This window comes from Salvelinus fontinalis, chromosome 24 (genome assembly GCF_029448725.1).
Source record: "Salvelinus fontinalis isolate EN_2023a chromosome 24, ASM2944872v1, whole genome shotgun sequence".
In the NCBI taxonomy this organism is placed as follows: Eukaryota; Metazoa; Chordata; class Actinopteri; order Salmoniformes; family Salmonidae; genus Salvelinus; species Salvelinus fontinalis.
This window is the reverse complement of record NC_074688.1, coordinates 10,090,497-10,108,274: the sequence shown is the minus strand read 5'-3', so window position 1 is coordinate 10,108,274 and position 17,778 is coordinate 10,090,497.

The window sequence follows — 17,778 nt, the reverse complement described above, 5'->3', positions numbered from 1 at the left end:
CTTGATGACAGCCTTGCACACTCTTGGCGTTCTCTCAACCAGCTTCATGAGGTAGTCACCTGGAATGCATTTCAATTAACAGGTGTGCCTTATTAAAAGTTCATCTGTGGAATTTCTTTCCTTCTTAATGCGTTTGAGCCAATCGGTTGTGTTGTGACAAGGTACGGGTGGTATACAGAAGATAGCCCTATTTGGTAAAAGACCAAGTTCATATTATGGCAAGAACAGCTCAAATAAGCAAAGAGAAATGACAGTCCATCATTACTTTAAGACACAAAGTTCAGTCAATCCATAAAATGTCAAGAACTTTGAAAGTTTCTTCAAGTGCAGTCGCAAAAACCATAAAGCTCTATGATGAAACTAGCTCCCATGAGGACCGCCACAGGAAAGGAAGACCCAGAGTTACGTCTGCTGCAGAGGATAAGTTCATTAGAGTTTACTGCAGCCCAAATAAATGCTTCACAGAGTTCAAGTAACAGACACATCTCAACATTAACTGTTCAGAGGAGACTGTGTGAATCAGGCCTTCATGGTCGAATTGCTGGAAAGAAACCACTACTAAAGGACACCAATTAGAAGAGACTTGCTTGAGCCAAGAAACGTGAGCAATGGACATTAGACCGGTGGAAATCTGTCCTTTGGTTTGATAAGTCCAAATTTGAGATTTTTGGATGCAGAGTAGGTGAACGGATGATCTCCGCATGTGTGGTTCCCACCGTGAAGCATGGAGAAGGAGGAGTAGGTGTGTCTAAACCTTTTGACTGGTACTGTATGTCTACACACACGCAAATACACTCTCACATCTTTCACAGCTCGTACTTACACACACGTGAGACTAGCCGAACAAAATTGACTCAGGGGACGTTTTAATCTCACAATCCATGCAATTAATGATTAAAGGCATAGAGATTTAGATCAAAAGAACAGAGTACTGATTATGTGTGTGTGTGTGTGTGTGTGTGTGTGTGTGTGTGTGTGTGTGTGTGTGTGTGTGTGTGTGTGTGTGTGTGTGTGTGTGTGTGTGTGTGTGTGTGTGTGTGTGTGTGTGTGTGTGTGTGTGTGTGTGTGTGCGTGTGTGCGCGTGTGTGCGTGTGTGCGTGTGCATGCATAAATCAATATCTCTATTAACGTCTCTAGGAATTAGTCAGATATATGAAGACTAAGAACCCGCTAAAGCAATTTGTTTGGACATCTAGTGTTCCTTATCCTGTCAACGGACTTTCATAAAAACTGGATAAACCATTAAAAACCATTCCTCAGATTTATTAAAAACAGATTATTGAAATGTAATCTGTCTGAATCCATAACCACATGAGACAATGGGTTTCAGAACTAACAGAATGCCTGTTAGTAGTGCTACTGAGATAAATGATTTGCTAACTAGACAAACTAAAATCTGTTACATTTTAACCCCTTTTGCCCTGTCAGCAACGCCGGTGTCAAACCAAAAACAGATTTTCTAAGCATACCATACTACAGTGAATGACTAGGGATCCAACAAATGTTATTGTAGACACGGATACAGCTTTTGTATAGCTCTTACTCATTTCCTTCATCCTAACAGACACTCACACAGACCAGCCACCATGTCCGCCGCTGGAGGTACGTTTTACACTGCTGAATTTCAATTATCGGTCATCGACACAAATAGCTAGGTCTAAAGTTTTGACTCACTATGTTATATTATAGTTCATGGTAATTGACCATAATACATTTAATTTGTCCTATATGTATATATATATATATTTAAAAAAATGGAGATCATGCCCATAGGTGTCCCCTCTAGTCCCAGTTTTCTCTGATACCATGGTTTTATCAGGCAAGAGCCACAACCTGTGGCCTGATCATGTTTCATGTACATCATTAGCCAGTCAGGTAACGGGCAGAAAGCCACAGGGAATCATGTGCTAGCTCGTTGTTCTAGCTACATAGTAAACGTTGATTTACTATGCTATAGCTATCGAGACCGACACAAGCTAGCTAGCTTCGCAGTGCACTGTGAGACATACAGTAGAAATCCCAAAGCACCTTCACGTAGTCAAACAAACCACTCAGTCACCACTACTTCCCGTTGACTGAGTGAGACACAACATATTAGCCTGCTCCTTATCTATGTGTAACAGTATAACTTTAGTCCGTCCCCTAGCCCCAACCCGGGGACCCTCTGCACACATCAACAACAGTCACTCACGAAGCATCGTTACCCATCGCTCCACAAAGGCCATGGCCCTTGCAGAGCAAGGGGGACCACTACTTCAAGGTCTCAGAGCAAGTGAGGTCACTGATTGAAAGGCTATTAGCGCGCACCACCGCTAACTAGCTAGCCATTTCACATCCGTTACATTTGGAGCGGTCAAACAAAGCAGGTACCATGGATCGTCAAAACAAATTGGCGTGACCTGCTCTGGGAGATTTACATTGACTTTCTGTGGGTCAGGTTGACTTTTGAGTCAGTCCTGTATTATTAGAAACCGGGACATTCGAGCCCTGGATGCTGATTGGCTGAAAACCATGCTACTGTATATTAGATAATATGGTGTATGTTTGTTTATGTACACTGCATGGGGATCATCAAACTGCATGGCATTTGAAATTGGGCCACAGAAAATCCACAACCGTAAGCATAGACAGGAGCCTCCTGCGTAGGCAGCCATTGACGCTTACCCAGATCCATGTAGGTAGAGGATCAGAGGGGACCATTTTACTTCTTTACCCCTCTCATGGGACTACAGTATGTTTCTTTGTCTACTCTATTTCTGTCACTCCTCTGAGTGCACCGGCCTGTAGAGTGTGGATATCCTCTTGGAACACACCTCATTTGTTCTCTGCTCTCTCCTCAGCTCCTGAGTACGACCCTGATGCAGAATTTGTGTACGGTAAGAGACAACAAAATGGTATTGCAGGAAAGGATTATCAGATAGACAGTAATTTGGTAATTTGATAACGCCTAATGGCAAGGAGAGAATGAGTGAGCTAGAGAGCGAGAGAGAGAGAGAGAGAGAGAGAGAGAGGGAGAGAGAGAGAGAGAGAGAGAGAGAGAGAGAGAGAGAGAGAGAGAGAGAGAGAGAGAGAGAGAGAGACAGAGACAGAGAGACAGAGAGACAGAGAGACAGAGAGAGAGAGAGAGAGAGAGAGAGAGAGAGAGAGAGAGAGAGAGAGGGAAAGAGAGAGGGAAAGAGAGAGAGAGACAGAGAGAGAGACAGAGAGAGAGACAGAGAGACAGAGAGACAGAGAGAGAGAGAGAGAGAGAGAGAGAGAGAGAGAGAGAGAGAGAGAGACAGAGACAGAGAGACAGAGAGACAGAGAGAGAGAGAGAGAGAGAGAGAGAGAGAGAGAGAGAGAGAGAGAGAGAGAGAGAGAGAGAGGGAAAGAGAGAGCTGTTGCCACAAGAAAAGGGCAACCAGTGAAGAACAAACACCATTGTAAATACAACCCATATTTATTTTGATTTCTTTTCCCTTTTGTACTTTAACTATCTGCACATAATATCACCTTTGTTTGGAACTTTTTGTGAGTGTAATGTTTATTGTAAAAAACGTTTGTTTCTTATCTATTTCACTTGCTTTGGCAATGTAAACACATGTTTTCCATGCCAATAAAGCTCTTAAATTGAATTGAAATGAAATTGAGAGAGAGAGAGAGACAGAGACAGTGACAAGAACAGAGAGAGAGAGCGAGAGAGAGAGAGAGAGAGAGAGAGAGAGAGAGAGAGACACACAGACATACAGATGGATAGAGATGTTGCCATGAGTGAGCTTATGATGAGTGTGTCCTCTGTGTTCTAGACTACCAGACTCTTCGTATTGGAGGTCTGACCTTCGTTGCAGTCATCATGATCCTGTCTGTTCTCCTGCTGGCCAGTGAGTCCCCAGACCAGACTGTGTGTGCGTGTGCGTGTGCGTGTGCGTGTGCGTGTGTGCACTCTCTCCAACCTGACTGACATCTAACAACCCCATTTTAAACCAATTTAATGATAGTATTCTCTATTGCCTTGCTGTCTGTTAGGGGCATGGGGAGTGCTGTAATAGACTGTATCATCAGTACTCACTGATTGTCTTTCTCTCTCATCCCCTAGGCAACAAAATCCGCCAATGTGGAAAGCCCAGGGTGAGTGTCCTGATATCAGACAATGGAATACAAAGATGAGATACAGGCTACATCTTGAATGAGAGGCAGTCCACATCCCTCCGTCATTGGTCAAGAAAGTAAAATGTAGTGTTGTTGATACCAGTGACCCATTGAGCAAGTTGCTCTCAGGGAAAGCAGTTGTGAAGCAGTATTTAAGTGACATCTGCTGGTCATTTCGAGACATAGAGTAATGGGTCTGGAAGACTTACTTGACTGAAGCACTCCTACAAGGAGCATAGGCCGTTGATGAATGCCATCCATCTCACTCGTTTTGGGCCAAGTTTTTCCAGGTCAAACCAGTTGTGGCATCTCTCAATCATTTCTGCCTGAATGTCTAGCTTCCAAGTGTTTCTTGGGTCCTGGAAGAATGCGAAATGATTTGTGAATGAGGAATGTACATGATGTACATATTACTATACGTAGTAGTATGAGTCATTTAGGCTTTCATTCACATTCATACCAAAATCCATTGGTTAAATTCTTGACTATGTTACATCTATCTACTACACCTGAAGGGAGGAATATAATTGGCATTGTAACGTTCACTATTTTACAAGTCACTATTTTTACAAGAGAATATTCTGTGAATTCTATTGTTAATGTCCTGCCCTTCTGCTATGTGGGTTCCAGCAAAGAAGGATTGAAGAGGTTCACCTACCGTAGGACGGCTGGGCACTTGTATGTTGTTGACTGTATTGTGTGAGACTGCGTTCCTTTTTGTATTGATAAACTGTAGACCCACTGTAGCTGTCCTGTGTTGATTACAAAGTAAGTTGAAAATTAACCTGTGTAAATTTGACAAAGTGTTATACTGGGTTGCAGATAGCCTATTAGTTACCAAAAGGTCACTCGTTTGAATCCCAGACGTGACAAATCTGTCCATGTGCTCTTGAGCAAGGCACTTAACCCTAATGGCTTCGGTATGTCGCTCTGGATAAGAGCATCTGCTAAAATGTAAATTAGTCAGTGAGATCATGTAATTCTGTGGTATTAGGCCTTTACTGGCCAAGTAGTACTGTAGCCTCTATGTTAGCAGAAGCCTACAATGAACCACTGCCAAGAGGTCTGGATATTAATGGCTCAGGAAGATAAGTACCCAGTAACCGTAAATGTGATGGTTCAAACCCTGCTGTCCGCTCTCAATCATTTCAGTAGTGAATTAATACCGTATGTGGCCACGAGATGGAAGCAAAACATTATTTGTCCATGACCATAGACTTGTCTCATGCTATGAGCAAACCTGAAAAACATCCAAGGGTGTATTCATTAGTTGGATTCCGTTGCAAAATGTTTTGTCTGTTTAATCCAAAAGCTGTCGAGTTCCGTTTAGTTCTTCAATGGAAATTGTAGTTCAGTCCCTCTTTAAAAAAAAAATATGCGCGTGGAAGAAGTTGGATTGAACCCCGCAGACTTCATTCCACTTTGGAGCATGGAAGAATTGTTCAATTATACATGTGCAGCTTGTGCCAAACACTTGGCAGACTATTCAGATTGGAATGGCAATGAGTGGAAACCATACATTTAAAATTAACTACAACTTTCGTTTTTAAGAACTCGGCAGCTTTTACGAAACGTTGAAGAGCGTTCGGAGCAAACGGTTTCTGTTGTAAAACGTTTTGCAACAGGCAAAACGTTTTGCAACGGGAACCCAACGAATGAATACACCGACATTTTAATAGACTCGTAGGCTTAGTCTACTCACCTCTCTCTTTGTCCCTTTTGTGCAGCTCCTGCAGGACCTCCTCTAGGTCAAAGGGCTCAGCAGTGTCATTCTGTAAACACCGTCCTCACCCTCACAACAGCTACACTGTATTAGGGTGTGAATACACACATATACACACATACACAGAGACTAATTTACCTATCATCGTCCTGTTGTGATCATCATCTTTCTCACTCTTTTCCATTTCCTTGATCACCATCTCTCTCTCTCACACACACGCACATGCATGCACGCAGGCAGGAACACACTCACACACCTACCTGTAGGCTAAATGGGTGACTATCCTGTGGACATTTAACAAAACAGCCAAGAGTTTTTGGCTTATAGTTCTCTGAACTATCAAAAATCATTTAATGTTTTAAAATCATTTAACCTTTAATGTGTTATCCTTTCCATGAATTCCCATGATCTTGGAACATTGTCCCAGGAAAGGCCTAGATAGGGACCACCTCTACCGACATTAAATTTGACCTATTTTATAGTCACATAATTATCAGCCTAAGCTAAAAGAATGGATGTTATTGTACAGTTTTCAATGTAACTGACCGTAGGCCATGCCTAGGCTGTAGACGAGGCCTAGGCGACGTGAAACGTGTTGCACCCAATGACCGTATACAGTATATGACTGTATCACGCCACACGCTGTTGTTTTTACTGAGATATTGAACTCGTTTTGAAGTGCATCATCTCGCTATAGGCTACAGGCAGTGTTGGATGATTATATCGTGCTGACGATGACAAAGTGCATTAATCATGGCGCCAGGGCCGCGCTTGACTAATTATCCCAGAATAAATAAGTTGTTACAGCCAGGGACGGTAACTGTCAGTGGAAAGTCCACAACACCATGACGACGGCAAACATCTTCCTTCCTGAAACAAGGTTATTTAGCCTAGGCAACATAATATATTCCTCCATCTCAATCTTTGTTTCAGACTTCTAGAACAACAAAGAGGAAGAGGCAGTGAGTCGAAGCACCGTCTCTGCTTTGGTTTTCGAAATGATTGGTAGGAGCTGTATTTTACATATTCATTTATTCGGAGCACATTTCACTTTTGTTGGCGTTGTCAATTCTTGCTAATTCTTTTCAAAATACACTATATATACAAAAGTATGTGGAAACCTCTTCAAAATAGTGGATTTGGCAAATTTACCCATACCCGTTGCTGACAGGTGTATAAAATCGAGCACACCGCCATGCAATCTCCATAGACAAACATTGGCAGTAGAATGGCCTTCCTGAAGAGTTCAGTGACTTTCAACGTGGTCGCATTATAGGATGGCACCTTTCCAACAAGTCAGTTCATCAAATTTATGCGCTGCTAGAGCTACCCGGTCATCTGTAGGTTCTATTATTCTGAAGTTGAAACATCTAAGAGCAACAATGACTCAGCCTCGAAGTGTTAGGCAACACAATCTCACAGAACGAGAACATCTGTCCTCGGTTTCAACACTCACTACCGAGTTCCAAACTGCCTCTGGAAGCAACGTCAGCACAATAACTATTTGTAGGGAGCTTCATGAAATGGGTTTGATTGGCCGAGCAGCCGCACACAAGCCTAAGATCACTATGCGCCAGCTGGTGGGGTGTAAAGCTTGCCGCCATTGGATTCTGGACGAGTAGAAACGCGTTCTCTGGAGTGATGAATCACGCTTCCCCATCTGGCAGTCCGACGGACAAATTTGGGTTTGGTGGATGCCAGGAAAACGCTACCTGACCGAATGCATAGTACCAAATGTAAAGTTTGGTGTAGGCGGAATAATGGTGTGGGGCTGTTTTGCATGGTTCGGGCTAGGCCCCTTAGTTCCAGTGAAGGGAAATCTTAATGCTACAGCAGACAATGACATTCTAAACGATTCTGTGCTTCCAACTTTGTGGCAACAGTTTGGGGAAGGCCCTTTCCTGCACAGAGCCCTGACCACAACCCCATCGAACACATTTGGGATAAATTGGAACTCAGACTGTGAGCCAGGCCTAATTGCCCAACATCATTGCCCAACCTCACTAATGCTCTTGTGGCTGAATGGAAGCAAGTCCCCTCAGCAATGTTCCAACATCTAGTGGAAAGCCTTCCCAGAAGAGTGGAGGCTGTTAATACAGCAAAGGGGGGACCAACTCCATATTCTGTCTGCAAGCCCGAGGCCGGCCACAATATGACAACAGCCACTTCAAGTGCAGGGCGCGAAATTCAAAATATATTTTTTAGAAAGATTTAACTTTCACACATTAACAAGTCCAGTACAGCAAATGAAAGGTAAACATCTTGTGAATCCAGCCAACATGTCCGATTTTTTAAATATTTTACAGCGAAAACAGCACATGTATTTATGTTAGCTCACCACCAAATACAAAAAAAGGACAGACATTTTTCACAGCACAGGTAGCATGCACAAAGCCAACCTAACTAACCAAGAACCAACCAAACTAACCAACAAACAACTTCATCAGATGACAGTCTTATAACATGTTATTCAATAAATCTATGTTTTGTTCGAAATATTTGCATATTTCAGGTATAAATCATAACTTACATTGCAGCTACAATCAGAAATTGCACCGAAAGGAGCCAGAATAATTACAGACACCAACGTCAAATACCTAAATACTCATCATAAAACATTTCTGAAAAAAACATAGTGTACAGCAAATGAAAGACATCCAGCCAATATTTCCGATTTCTTAAGTGTTTTACAGCGAAAACACAATATAGCGTTATAGTAGCTTACCACAATAGCCAGAAACACAAGCCATTCCCCAGTAGCAAAAGTTAGCGATCGTAACAAACCAGCAAAAGATATATAATTTTTGACTAACCTTGATAAGCTTCATCAGATGACAGTCCTATAACATCAGGTCATGCATACACTTATGTTTTGTTCGAAAATGTGCATATTTAGAGCTGAAATCAGTGGTTATACATTGTGCTAACGTAGCATCTTTTTCCCACAACGTCCGGATATTTTTCTGACACTTTTTCTGACACACATATTCTGACCAAATAACTATTCATAAACATAACAAAAAAATACATGTTGTATAGGAAATGATAGATACACTAGTTCTAAAAGCAATCGCCGTGTTAGAATTCTAAAAATAACTTCATTACGATATGCAGTTTACGTTATGGCGAGAGAGTACCCAAAAGCTGGGCGCAAGCGACTAGTTCACATGTACGACAGATACATGAAATAACATCATAAAATGGGTCCTACTTTTGCTGATCTTCCATCAGAATGTTGTACAAGGGGTCCTTTGTCGGGAACAATAATTTTTTGGATTTAGAAAGGCCTTTTTCCCTCTCGATTTAGCAAGCACACTTGCCAAGTGGCGCGAATCTCTCCATCGTCAACAAACTCAGAGAACAGAACACGGCAAAACTCCCGAAAAAATGTCAATAATCTGATTAAAATATATTGAAAAACATACTTTACGATGATATTGTCACATGTATCAAGTAAAATCAAAGCCGGAGATATTAGTCGTCTATAACGACAGCTGTACAGAAGGCAAATCCAGGTCCCTTGACGCGCTCTCCCGAAAACAGGAAACTGGTGACACGTCATACAAAGAGCATTTATTCGAGCCCAGATCAAGTTACACACTCCATTTCTTCTCTCACTGCTTGTCGACATCTAGTGGAAGACGTATGAAGTGCATCTAAACGAATAAATATCAAGGACTTTAATAGGCAGGCCCTAGAAGAGAGCATCGATTTCAGATTTTCCACTTCCTGTCAGGAAGTTTGCTGCAAAATGAGTTCTGTTTTACTCACAGATATAATTCAAACGGTTTTAGAAACTAGAGACTGTTTTCTATCCAATAGTAATAATAATATGCATATTGTACAAGCAAGAATTGAGTACGAGGCCGTTTGAAATGGGCACCTTTTATCCGGCTACTCAATACTGCCCCTGCAGCCCAAACAGGTTAATGCCTATGATTTTGGAATGAGATGTTTGACAAGCAGCTGTCCACATACTTCTGGTCATGTAGTGTACTGACTTTTATGTTCACTAGCTAGACAGGCAAACACTGCCATGTACTAAACAGAAAACAAATCAAACTCGTGTACAATCCAGGTACCATCTATGCTGATCACGTCTGCCAATCACAGTCTCCGTACCTAAGGCACTAAACACAGCTGGTGACAGCTTGAGAGGGATCTCAGTCTGGCAAACTGCTATGGGTAAAGTATTTTTTTATATTTGTAATCTATTTAGTAATAGAAACATACTCCCAACTTGACTTAAAACGCACAACCTTAGCAACGTAGATAGCTAGCTACAAGAAGTAGACCTGTTACTAGCTAGCAGGAGCAGATGGCTTTAAACTAGCATTTCATTCCGGTACAGGGAGTTTTAGCTATCGTTGTTCCAAGTAATAATTTAAGACTTCAAAAATCTATAGAACAAGTATTGTAAACCTAATACAATCATCAAGGCAGGACTCACTCATTTCATTCATACTGACGAATAAGAAATGCCACATTGTCCCTGTCAATAGGCATAGTTGGAGTAGGATGCGGAGCACCATGCCTATATCGTTTTCCTTGCAGACTGGTTCATTGGCTCTGTCGGTGACAATCATACCCATAACATGATGCTGCCACCACAATACTTGAAAATACAGAGGATCAACAACATTGCTTTCCCTCCAAAGTACTGTTCTGTAGGACAAAGTGAAAAGAAGGGAGCTTGTGTTAAACAAAATCCACTCCAAATCCTCGATTCTGTTTTCAACAAGGCCGTTAGGTAATACTGCAAGACAGCGCGGCAAATAAATGAACTTTTTGGCCTACATTAAAAACTACAGGCTTGGGTCAAATACAACACAACACAGAGTAAAATCCTCTGTATTAACAAGTATTGTGGTAGCAGAATCATGTTATTGGTAAGGTTGTCACTGACAGGGACTAGGGACTTTCGCTGGATCAAAATGAATATGAAAAGAGCAGGGCCCAGTTAGAGGAAGTTAGAGGAAAACCCACCTGAGTCTTCTGGTCCAGTCTCAGTCATGACTTAAATCTGCTTAAAAAAATATATTTTTGCATATGCCCCCATGTGTTTTTGCATATGGTTTTTGTTTCTTTTTTCAAAATACTTGCTGGATTATCTGATTTCCATGTGGTCTTGGGTGATGACATGAACACAACACTCAACCCGACAATGGATAAATCTAACAAATCGGGTACTGCACCACCACCCACCATAGCATTGTGAAATATGGTCTCTGATTTTACACTAGCAGATATATGGGGCGTACATAACCCACAGCTGAAGAATATACTTTTTACTTCGCTAGACTGATCATTTTCAAGAATAGATTACATATCACTTTCATCACAGTTAGTGCATCTAGTTCAGAAGGTGAAAATTGTACATATGTCTATGTCTGATCATAATGCAAATGTATGCAAATTGCCTATAACCAATGCTCCAAATCGTGCCACAAGGTGGAGATTTAATCAGACACACTGATTTACATGAATTTATCCTCCGCAACAAAGAGTCTGTGATTGACAAGATATTCCTGTGGGATGCCATTCAAGGGTTCATTATAAACAATACAATAGCGTTTGCTTCTGGTTTGAACAAGTCTCAACTAAAAGAAATAGCCAAACTGGAGTCCACTCTATCGTTACTAACAAATCAACAGCAGAACAGTTTCTCAGCAGAGAAAGAGAGAGAATTATTCATCATAATATCTGAGTTAAATTCCTCACTCAGATTAAGCGCAGAATATCTCATTCATAGAGTCAGACAAACTGATTATCTGGACAGTAATACACCTAGCTTCCTCTTAGCTAGTAAATTACGCAATAAGGATAGGCCCTCTATGGAAAGACGAGACTCTCACAAACACAATGTTGTTTTTTTGCTCCCTGATCTGGCATCTTTTGTCTGTAGCATCCAAACCTTTTGGGCTACACACTAATATAACCCCTCTGTGCAAATGTGAGACTCTCGCAAACATGTAAATGTCAGTGGTTTTGCTCTAGAGCGCCCACAGGCCTCACAAGACTCGTCTCAAGGTCCCCCGGTACCAGTTGAAAAAAATGAATGGAAGTACTGTATACAGTGCATTCGGAAAGTATTCAGACCCCTTTTTATGTTTTCCACATTTTGATACGTTACAGCCTTATTCTAAAATTGATTTAATTATTTCTTACCCTCATAAATCTACACACAATACCCGGTCATCCTTGAGGTGTTTCGACAACTTGATTGGAGTCCATCTGTGGTAAATTCAATTGATTGTACATGATTTTCAAAGGCACACAACTGTCTATGTTAGGTCTCACAGTTGACGGTGCATGTTTAATGCCAAAAATATGGGGTTAAATACATGCAAAATCAGTGCAAGTTTAGTGCCAAAAATATGGTGTTTAAATACATGTAAAAAATACACTGCTCAAAAAAATAAAGGGAACACTTAAACAACACAATGTAACTCCAAGTCAATCACACTTCTGTGAAATCAAACTGTCCACTTAGGAAGCAACACTGATTGACAATAAATTTCACATGCTGTTGTGCAAATGGAATAGACAAATGGTGGAAATTATAGGCAATTAGCAAGACACCCCCCAAAACAGGAGTGATTCTGCAGGTGGTGACCACAGACCACTTCTCAGTTCCTATGCTTCCTGTCTGATGTTTTGGTCACTTTTGAATGCTGGCGGTGCTCTCACTCTAGTGGTAGCATGAGACGGAGTCTACAACCCACACAAGTGGCTCAGGTAGTGCAGTTCATCCAGGATGGCACATCAATGCGAACTGTGGCAAAAAGGTTTGCTGTGTCTGTCAGCGTAGTGTCCAGAGCATGCAGGTGCTACCAGGAGACAGGCCAGTACATCAGGAGACGTGGAGGAGGCCGTACGAGGGCAACAACCCAGCAGCAGGACCGCTACCTCCGCCTTAGTGCAAGGAGGTGCACTGCCAGAGCCCTGTAAAATGACCTCCAGCAGGCCACAAATGTGCATGTGTCTGCTCAAACGGTCAGAAACAGACTCCATGAGGGTGGTATGAGGGCCCGACATCCACAGGTGGGGGTTGTGTTTACAGCCCAACACCGTGCAGGACGTTTGGCATTTGCCAGAGAACACCAAGATTGGCAAATTCGCCACTGGCTCCCTGTGCTCTTCACAGATGAACGCAGGTTCACACTGAGCACATGAGCACATGTGACAGACGTGACAGAGTCTGGAAACGCCGTGGAGAACGTTCTGCTGCCTGCAACATCCTCCAGCATGACCGGTTTGGCGATGGGTCAGTCATGGTGTGGGGTGGCATTTCTTTGTGGGGCCGGACAGCCCTCCATGTGCTCGCCAGAGGTAGCCTGACTGCCATTAGGTACCGAGATGAGATCCACAGACCCCTTGTGAGACCATATGCTGACACATGCACATTTGTGGCCTGCTGGAGGTCCTTTTGCAGGGCTCTGGCAGTGCACCTCCTTGCACTAAGGCGGAGGTAGCGGTCCTGCTGCTGGGTTGTTGCCCTCCTACGGCCTCCTCCACGTCTCCTGATGTACTGGCCTGTCTCCTGGTAGCGCCTGCATGCTCTGGACACTACGCTGACAGACACAGCAAACCTTTTTGCCACAGTTCGCATTGATGTGCCATCCTGGATGAACTGCACTACCTGAGCCACTTGTGTGGGTTGTAGACTCCGTCTCATGCTACCACTAGAGTGAGAGCACCGCCAGCATTCAAAAGTGACCAAAACATCAGCCAGGAAGCATAGGAACTGAGAAGTGGTCTGTGGTCACCACCTGCAGAATCACTCCTGTTTTGGGGGGTGTCTTGCTAATTGCCTATAATTTCCACCATTTGTCTATTACATTTGCACAACAGCATGTGAAATTTATTGTCAATCAGTGTTGCTTCCTAAGTGGACAGTTTGATTTCACAGAAGTGTGATTGACTTGGAGTTACATTGTGTTGTTTAAGTGTTCCCTTTATTTTTTTGAGCAGTGTATATATATATATATATCTCAGATATAGGAGAAACACTTCAGAACGAACTTATTTTTGTTATTTTTGGGGACTATCTGTTATTCCATGTAGTGAATCTGTAATTCAAGGCATTTGTATGGGCTAGTATGTAACGGCTGTCGTCTTCCTCCTCCTCGGACGAGGAGAGGAGAGAAGGATCGGTGGACCAATACGCAGCGAGGTAAGTAGACATAAATGAATTTATTTGAAATACAAAGACGAATACGAAAACACTTGGAAAATTACAAAATAAGAAAACGACGTAGACGAAACCTGAACATGAACTTACATAACTACACGTAGAACTCACGGACAGGAACAGACTACATCAAACGAATGAACAGCCAAACAGTCCCGTGTGGTGCACATACACAGACACGAAAAACACAGGAAACAATCACCCACAAACAAACAGTGAGAACAACCTACCTAAATATGACTCTCAATCAGAGGAAATGCCAAACACCTGCCTCTAATTGAGAGCCATACCAGGCAACCCTTTAACCCAACATAGAAACACAACACATAGAAATGCCCACCCAGCTCACGTCCTGACCAACAAAACAAAGGATTAACACAATAACTAGGGTCAGAACGTGACATAGTAGCAGTAAGGCCCACCAAAAAACAGAGCACAAAAGATGTTGATATAATTTTTTGATACTTTAAGGGGGCTTAAAATTCCAAATCAAATAGCTAAATGATCCTTGATATGACTGTCGTGGAAATTCACCACTGTGGACTCAAACTCAATGTGCATGAATCAATCTTTATTATCACAGCCGGAGAGGTTCACAAACTCAATCCAAACTTGATGAAAACTCTGAAAAGGCCGTTCCCTTTCAGTTCTTATATACTGTTACACAAACAAGTCATATCAGCATGATTTACATGATTAATTATTAACTTTGCTCCTGCGTGTGGGGCGGCAGGTGGTTAGAGCATTGGACTAGTAACCGAAAGGCTGCTAGAGCAAATCCCCGAGCTGACAAGGTGAAAATTTGTCGTTCTGCCCCTGAACAAGGCAGTTTACCCACTGTTCCTAGGCCGTCATTAAAAATTTGAATTTGTTCTTAACTGACTTCCCTAGTTAAATAAAGGTTTTAAAAAATGAGGCTTCTACTCTCAAATCCTAAAACTGAGATGTTCCAATTGGTCTGAGGAGGAGGTCACATCTCTTCAGACAACAACATTTCCCCTCACATTCCCTCCTTTTCTCACTCTGTGATAATTATTGTCACATTTTAAGGTTAGCATTATCTTACGGCTTAACCTATCAAAGGATGTTCTATACTTCTATCAAAGTAAGCAAAATCAACACATAAAACCAGACCCTTTATCCTTTCAAACCCTTCACTCTGGGTTGTACAATCTAAAATATACACAGATACACAAGGGATCTGTAGAACCAGAGGTAAATAAATCTCTCAAGGTTTAACCATTGTTTCCATAGCTCTCACCACAATCGGGTTTCATTGACCTGTTCTGTACTAACTGTTCCTGGAACATAAACTAGTCAAAATATAAAACCTGTTGTTTAACAAATCTGCTAGTGCCTTCAAAAAGTGGGTGTTGACTCATCAGCTCAATATTCAGTCCTAAAACATTTAAATGGATCTGCTCCAATTCTGGACAGTGTTTCACACAATGGAAAGAGATTATTGTTTTTTAGATGACTTTACCTTACCATTTAATTCACTGGTGTTATTGAAACTATCGAATTAAGAAATAATATTTGGAAATGGTCAAAAACGTATCTTATTCAATGATTCATACCTGTGTCCCTTACAGCCTGAGTTCAGCGAGTATCACTCATTTTCACCGGCAGCCAATCTGTTGGTCCACCGGAAGTTTATCTTTAACCCAAACACCAGATGGCAGCCTCTAACTTAATATCAGTCCCAGGGCTCAATTCCTCTGTTTACTTCTTCAAATTACTAAGATATTGCATTATTACAATGCTATCTGAAAGCCACTTTTCCGGATTGACTGACCTTCATGGGTTAAACGCATTAAGAAGTGAAGACATTCCACAAATTAACTTTTAACAAGGCACACCTGTTAAATTGAAATGCATTCCAGGTGACTTCCTCATGAATCTGGTTGAGAGAATGCCAAGAGTGTGCAAGGCTGTCATCAAGGCAAAGGGTGGCTCCTTTGAAGAACCCTTGAATGAGTAGGTGTGTCAAAACTTCTGACTGGTACTGTATATAAAATGACGGTTGTTGATGTGTATGTCTGCATTTCAGATACATTTTGTGCATTTGAATGTTGCAGTAATAGCACTTAGGCCTAGGGTTTGAGCGAGTGAGAGAGAACATAATTTTGATTGCAAGCCCTGATCCCATTGACTCGACTGCCCCCGCACAGAGAGAAAAATAACCGTTAATTTTCAGCCACTCACAAGGCTCATTTGAATTTCCTGATGCATCGGAGTTATACGTGCAAAAAGGAATTAAAACATTGTGATTGTTAAATTATTAGCAATTTTTTCTCAATAACCAGTCCAATCACATTTTTTGTTGAATTTCCATTGTGATTGGTCCCTGATTGGTCTCTGAACCTGTAGTTGGTCTTTCGAATTATATAAAGTGTCCTTAATTATTCCATCACAGGATGTTGGTGGCATCTTAATTGGGGAGAACGGGTTCGTGGTAATGACTGGAGCGGAATTAGTGGAATGGTATCCAATACATCAAACACATGGTTTCCATGTGCTCCATTACAGCCGTTATTATGAGCCTCTTCCCCCTAAGCAGCCTCCTGTGTTTTCCACCTATAACTCCGACAAGGCCGAAACTCATTTGTTTTACTGAAGCACCTTTATCAATTTTCACTGTCCTCTAAGAGTTGCTGAATTTCCTGTTAACTGGCCTATTATAGAACCACAAACACCAAAAAGTTTCAGCGTGTGAGAACAGCATCAATCTCCCTCCAAGGCAACTTGCTGGATCAGCATGGTGAATACTGTACATGGGCTGCTTTGACACGTGGGCTCTCCCTCCCACACCTGCCTTGCTTTGCACGAAGACTTCACTTAAGTTAAGCATGAGAGGCCATTTATCAGACTGTTCCCTGTCCTGATAATGTCTTTAGTACTGTGCGTGTGCTCACGGACCTGAAAACACAATGGACAGGTGCTGGGTTATGTGAGAGGGCAGGTCAGATATTGTGTCCACAGGTAAGGTAGGTAGCCTAATTGCCAGCCTCTGTGTGTACTGCATATGTCAGATTATGACAATGTCAACAAGTTTGCAGTTGAATTGGTTATAGCGCAAAACCGGTTATAGCGCAAAGCATTGGGGTGAAACTGAGGTAAAACAACAATATCGGAACAGCTAAATCAAATGTCAAACGTTGAACTGTCAAAAAGGCTCTAATCTAATTTACAGATCTGAAGAATCAGCAGGAAGATCTTTCAAAAATTGGATGTCTGTCCATTACCTGAGGATGCCGGGAAATGCTTTCAAAACCGGCCACTAGGGGCAACAGTGAGCTCTATTACCATCATATACTTGGCAAAAAAAGAAACGTCCTCTCACTGTCAACTGCGTTTATTTTCCGCAAACTTAACATGTGTAAATATGTGTATGAACATAACAAGATTCAACAACTGAGACATAAACTGAACAAGTTCCACAGACAGAAATTGAATAATGTGTCCCTGAACAAAGGGGCGGTCAAAATCAAAAGTAACAGTCAGTATCTGGTGTGGCCACCAGCTGCATTAAGTACTGCAGTGCATCTCCTCATGGACTGCACCAGATTGGTCAGTTCTTGCTGTGAGATGTTACCCCACTCTTCCACCAGGCACCTGCAAGTTCCCGGACATTTCTGGGGGGAATGGCTCTAGCCCTCACCCTCCGATCCAACAGGTCCCAGGCGTGCTCAATGGGATTGAGATCCGGGCTCTACATTGGCCATGGGAGAAC